Source organism: Saccopteryx leptura, chromosome 2 (assembly GCF_036850995.1).
Source record: "Saccopteryx leptura isolate mSacLep1 chromosome 2, mSacLep1_pri_phased_curated, whole genome shotgun sequence".
NCBI classification, from domain to species: Eukaryota; Metazoa; Chordata; class Mammalia; order Chiroptera; family Emballonuridae; genus Saccopteryx; species Saccopteryx leptura.
In genome coordinates this window covers 153518033-153536112 of record NC_089504.1, presented here as the reverse complement: position 1 = coordinate 153536112, position 18080 = coordinate 153518033, and the positions used below count along the sequence as shown (strand labels likewise).

At 40.7% G+C, this 18080-nt stretch overlaps 1 protein-coding gene and 1 pseudogene across 2 annotated transcripts in view; one reads left to right on the top strand and one right to left on the bottom strand.

Annotated features, from left to right (window-relative positions):
• Window positions 1–18080, bottom strand: part of SRGAP1 (SLIT-ROBO Rho GTPase activating protein 1) — a 316835-nt gene that overhangs the window by 259723 nt on the left and 39032 nt on the right. The window lies entirely within an intron of this gene.
• On the top strand, window positions 6149–6609 carry LOC136393920 (small ribosomal subunit protein uS17-like; annotated as a pseudogene).

Here is an 18080-nt window from a genome sequence, read left to right as displayed (position 1 = left end):
TCTAATACTAAGATCTTCTCAAAACTAAGCTTTTCCCCACACTCTTGACTGTTGCATGGGGGGGGGGGGGTGCACTCTTATGAGGAATCCCATTTATGCCTCAGATAAGTGGCTTTGTATCAGAGACTTCCTTATTTGTATATTGGCTTAAAGGCTTTAATTTCTACACTATAAAATGAGGCAGACCAGGGGCTCGTTCTCTCAGTTCCTGCCATCAGCACTGCAGAGGAGAAGGAGCGAAGATAGTGGAGTGCTGAAGGAGAACCTAGTTTGTGCAGAGAGGAGGAGATGGGGAACAGAGGTGAATAAGGCTGGTGGGGGCCTTTGATTCTAGGAATACTTGAATGAGTCAGTGGCTTTGGGAGCCCTGAATAGAAAGGAAAGTGTTTTCCCACTGTGTGTATTTCTTGCCCGCTGGGTGTGAGCTAGGATTAAAGGTAATGGTCCACCAGTTCCTGGCTCCACTGTTTCATTACCGTCTGTCTGAAGCAAATGCGAACCTGCATGGGCCAGGCGGCTGTGATGGTGGCCGTGGCTACTGGCCTTACATACTGTGAAACCAAACGTCAAACTTTTGCTAGTGCTAGTGAAAGAAAGAAAGGAAAAATGCCTCAGGAACATCCACTCACACTGTCCACTCACCTATATCCTCCCCTCCAGCTTCCTCTCCCCTGCTGTTTGTGTCTGTGTTAACATTTGTTTACAAAGTATAGCGTTGCTTTTAAGAACAAACTCCTAGAAAAACAGCACTGGTTTCTCGGGGTTGGGAAGGAGAAAGGTGACCTAAGATCAATGCTGTTACTCTCCCTCCCCCCGGGGCAGGCATCAGGGCGGGGAGCACACAGAAGTACCTGAGAAGTCCAGACACATAATGAATGTAAACCTTCAGCCATTCGTAAAAGAGGGGGAAAGAGGGGAGACACAGGCCAGTCAGGAAGGAACATGTCATAGAAAAACCAGATAAAGCAAATAAATGATTATTAGCTCATGGTAAATATGCAATAACCAGTGAATATTCTCGTACTTTTTATTTCAGCTACCTGTAACTAAGGAGTATTTTGTATTTACCATATTTGTCCACTCAACAAATATGTATGACATGCCAGGCACAAACTGGATGTTTGGACTAAGATGACTATTTGGTAAGATGCTAACCAAACACGCAGTAGGGTTCAGGTTCTTTGGAAGGAAAAGCCAGTCTAGTGGACAGCTGTGCCCTGCCCCAACCTATCCACTGACTCCCAAATAACAAAGACCTCAAAAACAAACAAACAAACACAAAACAAACCACCCTCTTTGAGGCCAATAACGTTCTCCTTATAACATAAGCTCTAACTCCACTGCATTGCATTCCATTGTTTCTACAGAACAATTCTCTCAAAAGTTGTACAGAATTCTATTTTTTAACGTAGCAGCAGCTATTGCTGTGTCTCATTACTTGATTGGGAAATTTGCACAAGATACACTGTTTTACAACCAAAAACCCCTTCAATAGATGACTGGATAAAGAAGATGTGGTATATATATACTATGGAATACTACTCAGCCATAAGAAATGATGACATCGGATCATTTACAACAACATGGATGAACCTTGATAACATTATACTGAGTAAAATAAGTAAATCAGAAAAAACTAAGAACTACATGATTCCATACATAGGTGGACATAAAAATGAGACTCAGGGACATGGACAAGAGTGTGGTGGTTATGAGGGTGGGGAGGGAGGAAAGAGGAGGGGGGAGGGGAGGGGCACAAAGAAAACCAGAGAGAAGGTGACGGAAGACTATTTGATTTGGGGTGGTGGGTATGCAGAATAAAAAAAAGATACACCGTTTTAAATTCTACTTGTATGGAGGGCTGGGGAGGGGATCAGGAGCCCCGGGCAGGACTGCCAGCACCTCCTCATTTCTAAGCCTTCCAGGTCAGAAATCTGAAGTTTCAAGCTCTCCTGAAGGGACCCTCTGCTGACTCAGCAGGGCGTTATGTGTGAATCTTCAGGGATGGCAAATGTGGCTTCATTCCTCTGTCACTCACTCTGACATTCACTCACCCACTCCCTCATTCTCTCTTTTATTCCTTACACAAATGTGTGTGGAACACTGCGTACGCACTCTGCACCTGGCCCTGCCCTGGGGACTGAGGCCACAGGGTGAAGAGGCTGTAAGATGGATGTTGGTCCCATGCACACAAGGAAGGAAAGGGCTTTAAAGGCAGAGGGAATAGCATGGGTAGAGAATTGGGGCAGGACTCTAGGGCCACAGAAAATTAAGTTTAAGAAAAGAGGGGCAGGCCCTGGCCAGTTAGCTCAGTGACTTGAGTGTCATCCCAAAACGACAAGGTTGTGGATTCGATCCTTGGTCAGGGCACACACAGGAAGCAACCAATGAATGCACGACTGAGTGGAACAACAAATGAATGCTTCCCTTCCCCCTCCCTGCTCTCTCCCTTTCTCTCACTGTCTCTCTATAAATCAATAAAAATTAAGCCCTGGTGGATAGCTTGGTTGGTTAGAGCATCGTCCTGGAGTGCAGAGGTTGGATTCCCCAGTCAGGGCACATACAGGAGCAGTTTGATGTTCCTGTCTCTTTCTCTCTGCCCAAAGAAAGAGGGGAGGGGAGGGGAGGGGAGGGGAGGGGAGGGGAGGGGAGGGGAGGGGAGGGGAGGGGAGGGGAGGGGAGGGGAGGGGAGGGGAGGGGAGGGGAGTAGACAGGTCAAGACAAGAAAAGTGCACCTGAACAGGCAGTGACACAGTAGATAGTGTCAACCCAGGTTTGAAAACCTGAGGTCACTGTCTTAAGCACAGGCTCACCAGATTGAGCGAGGGGTCTCCAGCTTGAGCATGGGATCATAAACATGACTGGCTTGAGCCCAGAGGTCTCTGGTTTGAGCAAGAGGTTACTGGCTCAGTTGGAGCCCCCCAGTCAAGGCACACATGAAAAAGCAATCAATGAACAAGTAAGGTGCCACAACTATGAGTTGATGCTTCTCATCTCTCCTTTCCTGTCTCTCTGTCCCCCTATCTCTTGCTAAAAAAAAAAAGGCCAATGTCACCCCAATAAATTCAATAATATGAACAAATGAATGAGAAAATAAGGAGCCATGGGCAGGGATGAGAATGTGTTTTTGGGGGGGATCAGTCCCGTACTTGCATTGATCCTTTCCACTCATGGCCCATCCTAGCTCCAGGTGCAAGCTTGGTTCTGAGAAGAACTGGACCAATGCTCACCAGGGTTAGCTGCGGCCCAGCTGAGTATGAGGACCACAGGGGGCTCTCTGGCAGCATGAGGTATAAAGGAAGGGCTTCATCCTACATGAGCTGTCCTTTTGGCCAAAATGTAAGACAATGCAGTTTTATGGCAGCATTACCAAATGATGGAATGAGTCTTGTCTTCCTGGGTAAAAATGGAAGATAGTATCATGTATCGCAAGGGTCCCCAAACTACGGCCCGCGGGCCACATGCGGCCCCCTGAGGCCATTTATCTGGCCCCCGCCGCACTTCCGGAAGGGGCACCTCTTTCATTGGTGGTCAGTGAGAGGAGCATAGTTCCCATTGAAATACTGGTCAGTTGGTTGATTTAAATTTACTTGTTCTTTATTTTAAATATTGTATTTGTTCCCGTTTTGGTTTTTTTTACTTTAAAATAAGATCTGTGCAGTGTGCATAGGGATTTGTTCATAGTTTTTTTTATAGTCTGGCCCTCCAATGGTCTGAGGGACAGTGAACTGGCCCCCTGTGTAAAAAGTTTGGGGACTCCTGATGTATCGGGATAGTTGGTATGCTGCCAATTCCCTTAGGCAGCATTTTCAGTCAGTGGGGAAAAAAAAAGGCTTCATGCCATTATGAGCTCAGTACTAGCACTAGTTCTAGTAAAATGTAAGGCTTGCATCCAGTTTCACTCTGTGGTGGAAGAAGACGAAAGCCCAGAAGAGGGTCCTGGTACTGTGGACTGTTAACCTTGTGATTTGGTCATCTTAGGCTTTGAAACAAACCAATCTGAAAAAGAAAAATTGCCATGTTCCCACAAAATGAGCCAATGTTTGATACTACAAGAAAGAGCTGGTCTCAGCCCTGACTAGGTAGCTCAGTTAGTTAGAGCGTTGTCCCAATACACCAAGGGTTATGGGTTTAATCCCTGGTCAGGGAACATACAAGAATCAACAAGGAATGCATAAATAAGTAGAACAATAAACTGATGTTTCTCTCTCACATACAAATTAATAAAATAAAAAAGAGCCAGTTTCTATCAATAGAAACTAAATCCATAAGACACATGTGAAAAAACGCTACAATAAACTCAACACTATTAAGGGCAACAAAAAAAACCCTCAGGTTCTCCGTACCGAGTCTCTCTGGAATGTTGGATCAAATTGGGGGAATGTTGCCTGACCTGTGGTGGCCCAGTGAATAAAGCGTCAACCTGGGATGCTGTAGTCCCTGGTTTGAAGCCCTGGGCTTGCTGGGTCAAGGCATGTATGGGAGTTGATGCTTCCTGCTTCTTCCTCATTATCTCTCTTTCTCTGTATCTCTCTCTCTCTCTCTCTCTCCTCCCTCTAAAATAAATAAATAGTCTTTAAAAAAAAGATTGGGGAAATGTGTATAAAAGGTTAAAGACCTAGCAACTGCCCTCAGAGAAGACAGGTGATAATGCAGAATTGCAAGATGGAGACCACGCCAACAATCAGGCAAGAGCAACCAAGAGGAAACTCACTGATGTTACAAAGTTAAGTGTAAATTTCAACAGCTAGAATAGAGAGAAAAATCAATTCTACACCAACATTTCTCAAGGAGAGGACACAAATCAGACCAGAAAGATTATCTTAAAAGCCTTCAAACTGAGCATGCCTCCCCGGAAACTCCACTGCGAAATCTTCAAGAATCAAGTGCGAGCTCAGGCTGGTGCTGCAGTGGCGGGCCCTCCCCAGGCCTCAGGGGCATGTCCTGGGGCCCGCGCCCCAGTCTGAGGGTTAATTAATTCAGGGCACTCTCGGTTTCCCAGGAGTTAATTCAGGCAGAGGGCATGTGTCTTCGCATTATTTATATTAGCACCTCCTAGATCAGGGGTCCCCACACTTTTTACACGGGGGCCAGTTCACTGTCCCTCAGACTGTTGGAGGGCCGGACTATAAAAAAAAACTATGAACAAATCCCTATGCACACTGCACATATCTTATTTTAAAGTAAAAAAACAAAACGGAACAAATATTTATACAATATTTAAAATAAAGAACAAGCAAATTTAAATAAACAAACTGACCAGTATTTCAATGGGAACTATGGGACTGCTTTTGGCTAATGAGATGGTCAATGTCCAGTTCCATATTTGTCACTGCTAGCCATAACAAGTGATATGACATGCTTCCAGAGCCCTGACACGTGTGTCCCGCATCACCAAAAGTAGTACTGTACGTGAGTGTCACCATGCTTTGCAGCGCTGCCCACATACAGTACTCCACATCCGCATCCTGTGCACCTCTCACTGACCACCAATGAAAGAGGTGCTCCTTCTGGAAGTGCGGCGGGGACCAGATAAATGGCCTCAGGGAATCACAGTTTGGGGACCCCTGTCCTAGATCCTGGAGGCTCCAAATTGGAAGTCATACTGATGTCTTTAGGTCTTGGAGAATAATCCTTGTGGAAAGGTGCCTAGGGTGTTTGAGGGATGATGCAGTGTCTCCACGTTTTAGGAGTGAATTCTGCAGGTGGTGGCGCTTTAGAGCATATGAGGCCAGTGGCTGCTGTGGTCATGCAGGTTCATATTGAATTTGGGCAGACAGTAAAGGAACTGTGGAGCCAGAGGATGGTGGGCCATTCTGTTTATTAGAGTCTCGCAACGGCGGATGAACAAGCAGGTAGGGCAAACTGCTCCTTTCTCTTTCTCTCTCTTTCTCCCTCCCTCCCCGTACTGATAAGCAAAACATGCAGGGGGGGGGACCCCTTCTCTGGCAAATAATAGCAAGCAATGGCCCCTTCCAATGGCAGCAAGAAATCCACAATTTACAATCGGCCACCCTGAGGACAAGCACCTGCAGCCTTACATAGACTACACACACATGGTGCTGCCCCGTGCTCATGCACCAAACAGACAAAGTACAAGGCGAGCAAGCCTAACACACTTGTTTGCCCAACAGAACATAAATGCTGAAATGAATATGATTTACAGATTGAGCATACCTACCAAAAGCAGCCCACCATCATTCAAAATAAGCAAAGGATCCTTCTTGGAGAAACTGGCAAAGAGAAGCTACCAAACATTGGTCTGGGTTTCAAGATGCCCAAGGAGGCCACTGAGGGCACCTACATTAACAAGAAATGCCTCTTGATCAGTAATGTCTCCATCTGAGGGTGCATCTTGTTTGGCATGGTGACCAAGATGAAGATTCAAGGACTACTGTCATCTGCAAAGACTACCTCCACTACATCTGTAAGTACAACTACTTGGAGAAGCACTACAAGAACATGTCAATGTACCTGTCCCCCTGCTTCAGAGATGTCCAGATCAGTAACATTGTCACAGTGAGCTCTGCCCCGAGCCAGAGTGTGACCTTCAACATACCCAAGGTCACCAAGGCTGCCAGCACCAAGAAGCAATTACAGAAGTTCTGAGACAAGAAAACTGTCCACTCCCCCAAAGTAATTCTCTCAGGCACGTGTATACACGCACGCACACACACACACACAACACAAAGGTATCTTCAAGAAAGGGAAAATGATATGACTGACCATTGTCAGGAAGAGCTTCTCAAGCTATTACTTTACAGACTGACCAAGACTTGGGAGCTAGAGGGGGAAAGTTCTATAGCAGATGACAAGATAAGCCACAGGAAGGAGCTAGAAAACTTAAAAGCTAGTGAAAGGCCTTGAAGTTTGGTGGAAAAGAAGCATTTCTTGAACTAAAAGCTCATGATCACTGGGTAAGGGTATGGGAGGCTGAACAGAACCTTCTTATCTCAAGACAGGAGGCTGCAGACCTGAGACAACTCAATAGTGATTAAAACTCTGCTCTAGCAGTGGAACCTCAGTATCTGAATATCCCAGTGGCACATCTGATTCCTTCCCTGGGCACCGACTGCTACTCCTTTTGAGACAGGAGGGTCTCAACCTTTCCCGTCAGAGTCTCTTCTTGGCTGTCAAGCTTGTCTTCCCCCTCCAGTGCCAACTTCAGTGTTTCCAATAGATCCAAATGGCACATTATGGCAAGAGGGTTTTCTCTTGCTCTCCCTCCTCCAAAAGCACGCATAACCGCTGCCTGCCACCTCCAACATGCATGGGCTTCCCATCATGGGGTTAGATTTCTCCCTGAACACTCCCTGGACATGCAGAAAATGGAAGTGAGCTATCTTCTGGGGGTCACTGGGCCTCCACATGAGGCCACTAGTTAAAATCCTGACACATGGAAAGAACCTCATGTCATTTGGCTTTTTACTTTCTCTTCTGAAGTATTCTTGAATTATGTATATTTACTCAAAAAGAATTTACATGTTTTTACTTTTGTTCAAATTGCAACTTGATATAAATTTTAGACAGCCTTTAGTGGACTTAGTTCAAATTATTCTCATTATATCATACATTCTAGAAAATGTAAGTGACAAATTTGAATCTGATGAGCCAGACACTATTCCCTCAACAATATATTATCCACAAGCAGTTCAGCTACCAGGGACATCTGAAATAGCAAAATGCATTTCTTCCTGCCAACGGCTCTATAGAGCATAGTAGTAGGAGAAAGCTGAAAGGTCCCTGTTGGCATCCATACACTTTAGTTGATTTAACCTGAATGGTGCTGGCACAGTGGGCAGAGAGTCAACCCAGAATGCTGAGATCACCAGTTTGAAACCCCAGGCTCCTTGTCTTGAGCATGGGATCATCAACATGATCACAAAGTCACTGGCTTGAGTCCAAGGTCACTGGTTGAGCAAGGGGTCACTGGCTCAGGTTGAGCCCCCTATCAAGGCATGTATAAGAAGCAATTAATGCAAAAGTAAAGTGAAGCAACTATGAATTGATGCTTCTCACTCTCTTTCCTCCCCCTTTCCCTTCTTCTCTCTCTAAAATCAAATTTTAAAAAAGATTTTAAAAAATCTTACTAAAGTAATGCAGGAATCAAAATGAACAATGATATTCAACAATTACATATAAAAATCTCAGTGACTGATGCTCTCCACAATTCTTACTGTATATATTCAAAACTATTTCCCTCTACAGGAAATGTCAAAATAGAGTTATGTCTTGTTGAATGATGAGCAAGTCCTGTCAGCATGAAGACATATTTTGGTCCTAGGTGTATTTTTAAAAGTTCAACAATTTTGTATATGCAAAATATCATCTACGTTTAGTCAGAATATATATTTTTAAGGAAACCTTTCAATTTAGGAAGATGTTGGGTCATAAGAACAAGAGCATTTGCAATGAGATATGTGTCAGAGCCTACCATATGGAACACTTCAACAAAAAAAATTTTTTTTAATGGTTTCCTTCTAAGTTCAGGTTAGAAGACTTACCTCGGTAAATTACATTTGTTACTATGATAGTGTGTTCTGTTTCAAGAGAAGTTTTGAGAATAGCCTGAGATGGACAAAGGGCAGCCCCATTGGTAACCAAGAAATGGTCCTATAATGATAAAGGGGACATTGTATCAAGAAGACATAATACTTCTTAATATATATGCACCAAACCTGGGAGCACCCAATATGTAAGACATCTACTAACTGACCTAAAAATAGAAATAGACAAAACACAATCATCCTTAGATATCTTAATACATCATTGATGATTTTAGATCATTCATTCAAACATAAAATCAATAAAGAAATATCGGCCTTAATTGAAACACTAGAATAAATGGACATAATAGACCTCTACAGGACATTTCCTCTTAGAACTTCAGAGTATACATTTTTCTCCAGTGTACATGGAACATTCTCAAGAATAGACCATATGCTGGGCACAAAACTAACAACAACAAATTCAGAAAAATTGAAATTATACCAAGCATATTTTCTGACCATAAGGCTTTGAAATCAGAATTCAACTGCAATAAGGAAGTAAAGAAACACACATAAATATGAAAATTAAACAACATACTTTTAAAAAATGACTGGATCAAAGAAGAAATAAAAGCAGAGATCAAAAGATATATATAGAAAAATGAAAATGACAAAACGACATATCAAAATCACTGGGATGCTGCAAAAGCAGTAATATGAGGGAAGTTTATATCATTACAGGCTTATATCAAAAAACAAGAGAGCCTGACCAGGCGGTGACGCAGTGAATAGAGCGTTGAATTGGGATGCCGAGGACCCAAGTTCAAGACCCTGAGGTTGCCAGCTTGAGCGTGGGCTCATCTGGTTTGAGCAAAAGCTCACCAGCTTGGACCCAAGGTTGCTGGCTCGAGCAAGGGCTTACTTGGTCTGCTGAAGGCTGTGGTCAAGGCACATATGAGAAAGCAATCAATGAACAACTAAGGTGTCGCAATGCGCAATGAAAAACTAATGATTGATGCTTCTCATCTCTCCGTTCCTGTCTGTCTGTCCCTGTCTATCCCTCTCTCTGACTCTCTCTCTGTCTCTGTAAAAAAAAAAAAAAAAGAAAGAGAACCCAAGTAAACAACTTAACATCACATCTTAAACTAGAAAAAGAAGAACAAAGGCAACCCAAAACCAGCAGAAGAAAGGAAATAATAAAAATTAGAGCAGCAATAAATGAAATACAGAACAAAAAAAAAAACACAGAAAAAATTAATACAACAAAGAGCTGGTTTTTTGAAAAGATCAATAAAATTAACAAACCACTGGCAAGACTCACTAAGAAAAAAAGAGAAAGGACTCATAAACAAAATCAGAAATAAAAGAGAAATTACCAAATATATCATAGATATAAAAAGGATCATTGTAGAATACTAAGAAAAACTATATGCCACCATAATCAACAATCTAGAAGAAATGGGTAAGTTTCTAGAACTATAAAATCTTCCTAGACTGAGTCACAAAAAAGTAGAAAGCCTAAATAGACCCATAAGCAGGGAGGAAATAGAAACAACTATCAAAAACCTCCCCCAAAATAAAAGTCCAGGACCAGACGACTACACTAGTGAATTCTACCAAACAGTCATAGAAGATATGGTTCCTATCCTTCTCAAAGTCTTCCAAACAATTGAAGAAGAAGCAATACTTCCAAATATATTTTATGAGGCCAACATAACCCTCATACCAAAACCTGGCAAGGATAATAAAAAAAATTAAACTATAGACCAATATCTCCAATGAATACAGATGCAAAAATTCTGAACAAAATATTAACAGATCAAATACAACAACATGTTAAAAAAATAATACATCACGATCAAGTGAGATTCATCCCAGGATCACAAGGATGGTTCAACATATGTGAAACAATTAACATAATACACCATATCAATAAAACAAAGAACAAAAATCATATGATCTTATTAACAGATGCAGAGAAGGCATTCGATTTTATGTTTAAAATACTCAATAAAATCGGTAAAGAAGGAAAATACCTCAACATAATAAAGGCCATATATGACAAACCATCAGCTAACATCATACTAAATGGTAAAAAACTGAAAGCTTTTCCTCCAAAATCAAGAACAAGACAAGGCTGCCCACTCTCTCCACTCCTATTCAACATAGTGCTGAAAGTTATAGCCACAGTAGTCAGACAAGAGAAAGAAATAAAAGATATTCATATCGGAAAAGAAGAAGTAAAGGTTTCACTTTTGCAGATGACATGATCCTGTATATAGAAAACCCCAAAGACTACACAGAAAGACTATTAAAACAATAAAACAATACAGTAAGGTTGCAGGATACAAAATTAATATACAGAAGTCTATTGCTTTTATATACACTAACAATGAAACTTTGGAAAATGAACTAAAAAAAATAATCCCTTTTATACTTGCAACAAAAAAATTACCTAAGAATTAACATAACAAAGAATGTAAAGAATCTATATACTGAAAACTACAAAGTACTATTAAAGGAAATTGAAACAGACACAATGAAATGGAAAAATATCCCATGTTCTTGGACAGGAAGAATAAATATAGTTAAAATGGCCATATTACCCAAAGCAATACACACATTTAACGCAAGTCCCATCAAAATCCCAATGTCATTTTTTTATAAAGAAATGGAACAAAAAATCACCAGGTTTGTATGGAACCATTAAAAACCTCGAATAGCAAACCACATATATATGAACAAATCATCTTCAACAGAGGAGCCAAAAACACAGAATGGAGAAAGGAAAGCCTCTTCAACAAATGGTGCTGGGAAAACTGGTAAGCCACATGCAAAAGAATGAAACTCGACTACAGTTTGTCCCCTTGTACTAAAATTAATTCAAAATGGATCAAAGACCTAAATATAAGACCTGAAACAATATATTACATAAAAGAAAACATAGGTACTAAACTCATGGATCTTGGCCACAGAGAACATTTTATGAATTTGATGCCAAAGGCAAGGGAAGCAAAGGCAAAAATAAATGAATGAAACTATATCAAACAAAGAAGCTTCTGCACAGCAAAAGAAATTGACAACAAAACAGAGCCAACTAAATGGGAGATGATATTTGCAAATATCAGCTCAGATAAGGGGTTAATATCCATTAATATCCAAAATATACAAATAACTCACAAAAAACAAGCAAAGAATTCAATAAAAAAATAGGAAGAGGATATGAACCGACACTTTTCCCAAGAAAAATACAAATGGCTCATAGATATATGAAAAAGATGCTCATCTTCATTAGATAGTAGAGAAATGCAAATCAAAACTACAATGAGATACTACCTCACACCTGTTAGATTGACTATGATCAACAAGACAGGTAATAAGAAGTGTTGGAGAGGCTGTGGAAAAAAAGGAACCCTCATCCACTGTTGATGGGAATGCAAATTAGTACAACCACTATGGAAGACAGTATGGTGGTTCTTCAAAAAAATTAAGAATAGGGCCCTGTCTGGTTGGCTCAGTGATAGAGCGTCGGCCTGGCGTGCAGGAGTACTGGGTTCAATTCCCAGCCAGGGCACACAGGAGAAGCGCCCATCTGCTTCTCCACCCCTCCCCCTCTCCTTCCTCTCTGTCTCTCTCTTCCCCTCCTGCAGCCAAGGCTCCATTGGAACAAAGTTGGCCCTGGCGCTGAGGATGGCTTTAGGGCCTCTGCCTCAGGTGACAGAATGGCTCTGGATGCAACAGAGCAATGCCCCAGATGGGCAGAGCATTGCCCCCCTGGTGGGCATGCTGGGTGGATCCCGGTTGGGCATTTCGGGAGTCTGTCCAACTGCCTCCCAGTTTCCAGCTTCAGAAAAATATAAATTAATTAATTAATTAATTAAGAATAGAATTACCACATGACTTAGCAATCCTTCTACTGGGTATCTACCCCCAAAACTCAAAAACACTGATACGTAAACACACATGCAGCCCCATGTTCATTGCAGCATTATTCACAGTGACCATAACATGGAAACAACCAAAGTGTACCTCAATAGAGGAATGGATAAAGATGTGATACATATGTACTATGAAATACTACTCAGCCATAAGAAATGATGACATAGTATCGTTTACGACAATATGGATGGACCATAATAACAGTATACTGAGTGAAATAAGTAATCAGAAAAAGCTAAAAATTGAATGATTCCACACATAGGTGGGATACAAAATTGAGATTCATGGACATCAATAAGAGTACAGTGGTTACCAGAAGGAGGAAGAGGGGGAGGGGGAAGGAGGTTGGGAGGAAGGGTATAAAGAGGGACAAATACAAGGTGACAGAGGATGATTTGACTTTGGGTGATGAGAGTACAACATAACTGTCCAAATGATGTCGAGATGTTAACCTCAAATCTATGTACTCTTGTTGACCAATGTCACCCCATTAAATTTAATTTTCGAAATAAAAAGAAACAGTCCTACAATTTAAGAAACTGACCTGGGTGCAATCACACCACCATTTGCCCTGCTGAGTCTTTCATTCTGCTTTGAAAATTTTACAAAAATGAAGACATTCAGAGTTAAATGAGAAAGGTCCCTTTTGACCTGACCCTAAGTAGGAATAATGGCAATGGCAGGTGGGCTTGCATAGCCTGCTAGGCAGATGTCAGCATCAGGCTATCAGCCTGCCTATGAAGGACAATGTGGTCACATGAGGAAACAGATCTGCACTCTGCCTGGGTTGGAACCCGATACTCTACACCCTATTCAGGAACCAGAGATGACCTCTGGGGATCCCTTTAACGGATCACAGAGCAAGTTTCTGCTGCCAACTTCACACCAGCGTTGAAAAGTTCTTTTATAAAATGTCTATCAAATGCCATGGACTAAGTTTTAAGAGAATTGTTTGGAGTCCCGTGTAGCTATCTAATTAACATGTGGGTATCTAAACATAAAACCAAGAGACCTTGTTTGTTTTTAGCCAGCTAGAAAGTTACTTAATTTACAAAGCAGTTTCTTGATTTTAAGAAACATTTTATAAATAAATTCAACAAATTTGCTAGCTAATTTAAATAAGTAAATAAATAAAAGACTAACTTAGATTCAATATGATTTTATAAATGTCTATTATTTTGAGCAATTAGAGTAAATAATAGATGTTTCATCTTTTAAAAATTTTAATTATAAAAACCTTACAGCAAAATTATAAACTTTGGAAGGTAGAGGGAAAAAAAGAGCCGTCCTTAATCCCAACACTGTACTATTGCTATTATCTATCTATCTATCTATCTATCTATCTATCTATCATCTATCTTAAAATGCAAAACTTACTTAATTGTGTTAAAGCTGTACATACAACTCTATATTCAAGTTTTCATTTTTTTTACACTGCTAATTTTCATAATATTTATTAGTATTATATGCCACTGAATTAGAACTTTGTTTAACATGGTTTGCTTATTGTTTGTGCTATGGTTTCAGTCATTTATTTTAATAAGCTGTAAATCACCTCAATGTTAAATGTTTAAAAGTTAAAAGTAACTTTTATTTCAAGGAGTCCAGAAGAACAAATTAATGTACATAAAATGGTTAAATATTAAATTAGCAGTCTGCACATAAAAGTAGTTTTCAAAGACAAGTGCTATGGGTGCTCTGAAGGCTATTTCTTTTCAAAAGTGTTTCCACAACAACAAATAATCTACACATATTAAGTAGTAATCACAAGTGCTAAAGCAATATTGGCACCACTAAGAGCTTTGTGTTAATTAACACATTTACCCTTCACAATAATCTATGCCTCCGTACTATTATTACTGCCCTTTTACAGAGAAGGAAAGGAGAGGCTCAAAGAGGTCACAGAACCTGAACAAGGTCACACAGCTGGGGTGGGAAGCACGCATCCTGCTCCAGCCAGCATTCCGTCAGTATGCTCTGAACTTCACTGGTCCACCACACTAAAGCACAACTAACTGCCCAAACCCTAACCCACTACTGTAGGCTACCAACTTATTTTTGGTAAGTTCTCCTTCCTTGCAACTGATTATTACCATCCAATGAAATTCTGATACCTTTTTCTATTCCCACATATAGTGACATTATTTGATATACGTATTAGAAAGTACCCATAAATGGTTTCCTGTAATGTGTCAATGATCCTTAATATCCCATGCAAACAGTTTGATACATTCCAGCCCAGTTATATGTTCATACACGGTTGTGTCTACTCCAAAGAATTACTATCTAAAATCTCAAGAGCTCAATGCCACTGAACGTCAGCTAAAGTGTGGCCCTGACAGTTTCCAGAAAGTCAATGTGACAGCTTTGAAGATAGCAGCACTGCTGTTGGCTTATTACACAATCAGCACCAAGAAATGACGGATGAGAAAGAGTCGACTTCCCCAAATACATAGTCCATGTTCTTTTGGATCATGGGCACTGGAAATGTGTTGATGGCACTGTGTTATTCTGGAGGGAGCCCTTTTTCTCCTTTGCCCCTCCCAAACTGGTTATATTTTTGAGAGGGCCTCCAGCAAAGTGAAGAGCATGCAGATAAAGGATGTCAGGCTGGTGAGAGGCCTGGACAGCATCACCCACTCAATCACACATCAATACATTTTCAAGATGCATCTAAGGTGTGCCAAGAGCTAGGGAGCCAAAAAGAATAAAATAATCCCAAATCTTGTAAATTCCACAACTTTGTGGGGGAGTCAGAGAAAACAATGGCAACATAGTACGTACATGACTTAATAGAGGTAATGGAGGAGCTGTGAGACCACAGGGGACGGAGGGAAGCTCAGCACCTGAGATTCCTATGCCCACACTCTAGGAGGGCTGGACTCTCAGCCACTGCCACCGGTACCCCCTGCCAAGGATTATCTTGGTCTGCAGCAAACTGTCAAGGCCTACTCTCTTATAGGGATTTCCAGTTAGCTTAAGCCAAACCATTCTGCATTAGCAGTGGAGGGGGGTCGAGTTGAACATGAATTTGGGTAAGTAAATAATTCACTTGCAGTTGGTGACTACCTTTGAAGAAGAAGGGAAAATTTTCTATTTAGTGACTAACTTTGAAGAAGGAGGGAAAACTTTCTATGTAGTGACTAAGCCTATTCAAGAGGTCACTAACATGGGTATTTTAAAAGAACCCCCATGGACTGGCTTCCCCCTAAACCAGTGCTCCTGAAAGTGTGGAGTGTGGACCAGTAGCAGCCAGCCACTTGTTTTCTACTGGTCTCCAAAAAAAATGGGCAGGGAAATTAGAGTAAGCATTTGGAACTTGATGCATTTGTTGGCTCTCTTAAGAAGAAAAACAGGGCTTTGTAGGTGTTCTGTTTGTCTTTATTTCATTTTTGTAATAAATTCATTTTATAGTCGTTCCCCTTTATTCAAGGTTTGACTTTGTGCAGTTACCTGTGATAACTGTGATCCGAAAATATTAAAAGAAAAATTCCAGAAATTAACAATTTATAAGTTTTAAATTGCATGCCATTCATGCCATTCTGAGCAGCAGGATGAAATCTTGCACTGTCCCACTCTGTGGGGCCTGGGATGTAAATCATTTCTTTATTCAACAAATCTATGCCGAACAGGCTCCCCTCCGTCAGTCACTTAGTAACCATATTAGTTATCAGATCAGTAAGTACGGAAAGTTTTATTACAGTATATTGTTATAATTGTTCTATTTATTATTACTTATTATTAATCTCTTGCTGTGCCTACTTTATAAATTAAACTTTATCATAAGTATGTATATATAGCCATAAACGTAGTATATACAGGGTTCAGTGCTTTCCACGATTTCAGGCATCCACTTGGGGAGTCTTGGGATGTATTTTTCATGGATAAGTGGAGACTACTGTATTATATATTATATATTATATAAAAAGGCATTTGTCCATGACAGATTAGGAAAAAAAAAATGTAGTCTTTCAGCCCAAATAGTTTGAGGCATAGCTCCAAATTATTTTGAGTGTGTGAGTACACAGATGTGTATTTACCCCTTTGAAAAGAACAAAAAATGTAAAATAACAAAGTTTTTTTAAAAACATGTAGCTTTCAGGATAAGATTCTCACCCAAGTTTTTTGAGAACTACCATTGATGGGGTTTATCTTCTCTAAAAGCCCCTTATTTTAAGTGCACGCTCATTCAATCCTCACAGCAAGGAAACAATTACTATTTTACCAATGAGAAAACTCAGGCCTAAGAAAGTATACCATAAGCTAATGACTTGTAGCTAGGAGATGGCAGAACTACAAGGTGAAGCTATCTAACTGCAAAGCCAGAACTTGATACTGTTTAATATATGCAAAATGTACAAAACTATGAATAAAAAGGTATAAAGTCTAATCTCTCAGGGAATCAAGGCCATTACCCCACCCAGTTCCTAGACATGAATTAACACACAGCCTCAGCAATCAAAAGTTGGCAATTTATCCTTTCAGTATAAAAAAATCCCCAAATATATTTATATTAATAAAACCAAAAGAATAGAAAATTATAGTGCCGATTTAAATTTGGATAAACTAAAGAATGAATTACTACAGCTTTGAAGGCAATTTATCTCTGAGTATAAAAAGAAAACATCGTCTGACCAGGCAGTGGCGCAGTGATCAAAGTGTCGGCTTAAGGCCACTGTCTTAGCAAGGGGTTACAGTACTCAGTCTGCTGTAGCCAGCCCCCCCTGCCCCCCCAAGGCACATTTGAGAAAGCAATCAATGAACAATGAAGGTGCCAAAACAAAGAATTGATGCTTCTCATCTCTCTCCTTTCCTGTCTGTCTGCCCGTCTGTCCCTCTGTCTCTTGCTGAAAAAACAAACCAAAATAAAAACAAAAAACACTGTCTCAATTATCTGCATTAGGGTTCGTAAACTGCAGTCCATGGGCCAAATCCAGCTGACAGCCAGCTTTTAAAAGCACAGCTTCCAGTAGTACAGCCATGCCCATTAATTTACATTTTGTCAGTGACTGGTCTTGGTGGTATTGATAGAGCAGACTGGTTATAAAAGGGACTAGAAGATCTATAAAGACTAAAATGTTTACTTCCTGGCTCTTCACAAAAAGATTTTTGTCGCCTGATCGGTTGGTGGCAAAGTGGATAGAGCTTCGGACTGGGATGCGAAGGACCCAGGTTCGAGACTCCGAGGTCATCATCTTGAGCATGGGCTCATCTGGTTTGAGCAAGGCTCACCAGCTTGAGCCCAAGGTCGCTGGCTTGAGCAAGGGGTCACTCGCTCTGCTGTAGCCCTCCAGTCAAGGCACATATGAGAGAATAATCAATGAACAATTAAGATGCTACAACGAAGAATTGATGCTTCTCATCTCTCTCCCTTCCTTTCTGTCCCTCTTTGTCTCTGTCACAAAATAAATAAATAAAAACTAAAATTAAAAAAATTTTTTGCCAACCCCTGTTCTGTACCAATAAGGCAGGCAATGACATACAATGAGTCAATAAATTAAGCCCCAATCTCATTTTAGGCATTAGGATTAAGCCTCTGATTTATCAAAACTTTTCTGTTATTAGACAAAGAGAGCTAAATTGCATCCTGGATTTTGTTTTTCTGTCAACTTTTAAAAGGAGAGAGTACCGGCCCTGGCTGGTTGGCTCAGC